This window comes from Hylobates moloch, unplaced genomic scaffold (assembly GCF_009828535.3).
Source record: "Hylobates moloch isolate HMO894 unplaced genomic scaffold, HMol_V3 SCAFFOLD_13138, whole genome shotgun sequence".
Taxonomy (NCBI): Eukaryota; Metazoa; Chordata; class Mammalia; order Primates; family Hylobatidae; genus Hylobates; species Hylobates moloch.
Window position 1 is genome coordinate 1 of NW_026665413.1, and position 1,640 is coordinate 1,640.

General features: G+C 51.4%; 1 pseudogene; it reads right to left on the reverse strand.

Moving 5' to 3' along the window:
- Window positions 1-12: 12 nt before the first annotated feature.
- On the reverse strand, window positions 13-571 carry LOC116465881 (retinoic acid receptor responder protein 2-like; annotated as a pseudogene).
- Window positions 572-1,640: the final 1,069 nt, after the last annotated feature.

Here is a 1,640-nt window from a genome sequence, read left to right on the forward strand (position 1 = left end):
CCTGGGAGGTGGGGTCTTCCACTGGTTACCCCCGCCAGGGCTCCAGGGGTAGCCCTGCGATTCAATGCTGGGCTCCGCTGGGGGCCGGGCCTTGGAGAAGGCGAACTGTGCAGGGAAGCAGCAGCTGTGGGGTCCTCACTGCCCGCTCCGCCCAGCTGCAGCGGGTCTCCTGGTGCTCCTCAGGCTCCCGCCGAGTCTGCGTCTCTGGAGGGCGGCGAACCATCCTGCCCAGAACCTTATCCTCACAGCCCAGTTTGACTCAGGTCAGCCATTTCTGCTTCCTCCCCTCGGGCTGGACTTTGCACTTGGGTTTCTTCCAGTCCTTCCTCCGGCCGCTTCTCTGTCTCCCGGAGCCTAAATTCCAGCCTCACAAATGTTCCAGCTGGGAAGGGCGTGTCCAGGGCGCTGTCCACACTGGTCTTCTGGAAATCCCGCTGCACTGGCTGGTGCTTGTAGATTCCTCCAGGGCCACCTGCAGGCCCCGGCGCTGGGCCCCTGAGCTCGGCCCCGCCGGCGCACCCCCGCACCCACCCACGGGGCCAGCGAGATCCGCAGCCGTCTCAGGCTTCCCCTTTCACCCCCACCCTGCGAAGCTGGTGTGTGCCCCTTAGTTCTCCAAGCCCGCCAGGAGCCACCTCCTCCCCTGCCCCGGGGGGGGGGCATGCCCGCAGAACGCTGGGCAGAGGCGAATGAACCGGGAAATGTCCCTTCCTCCACACTGACCTTGGGGTCTGCTGGGTCCTCTCAACTCCCTCCCACCCTGCCCGCGCTGTTCCCTGGGGCCCGCAGTTTCAGCAAAGTTCCCTGCCATGCCGGGAAGCTGTCCTGTTGCCCATTCTCACCCTTTCTCCTTTTCTGGCCCATTCTCTCTCCCCACTGGGTCTCCGACACGACCCTCTCTCCTCTCGGCTGTCCTGGAGCCCCTCTTTGCTTCCCCAGCTCAGTCCCCTCTCTGACCGCTTCTCCCTCCCACATCCGACCGAATCTCCTGGCTCCCACGGGGTTACCCAAATTCCCAGGACCCAGGTCAACCACACAAAATTATTTTAAATGGGAAGACTTGAATTCCATTGAATTCATGAAAGCAGGAATCCATCTGGTCATTCTTTAAATAATTTTGAAATGATAATAGCAACTATCAATTTAACGTTTAACCAGAGTTCAGAATACCCACCATTTTACCACAAAGAATAAAAAAACCTGTTATAACTAACCAATTCAGTAAATTTTCAGGATACAATATTAACGTATGAACATCAGGTGCATTTTTTTACAGTAACAAAAAAATATCTGAAAAAGGAATAAAGATAATGCCATTTACGATATTATCAAATAGAATGGAATACTTAGGAATGAGTTTAACAAAGAATATGAAAGATCTGCATACTGAAAACTATAAAATGTTGAGGAAAGAAAATGAAGAATACAAAATTGGAAATATATCCTTTATTCACGGATTCTAAAAATATTGTTAAAATATCCATACTACACAAAGTGATCTACAGGGTTAAATAAATTTCTAGCAAAATTTTAATGCCATTTTATTAAAAGTGCAGAACAACAATTTTAAAATTAGTATGGAATCACAAAAGGCCTCAAATAGCCAAATACTGAGAAGAACAAAAGGCTGGAAGCCTCCC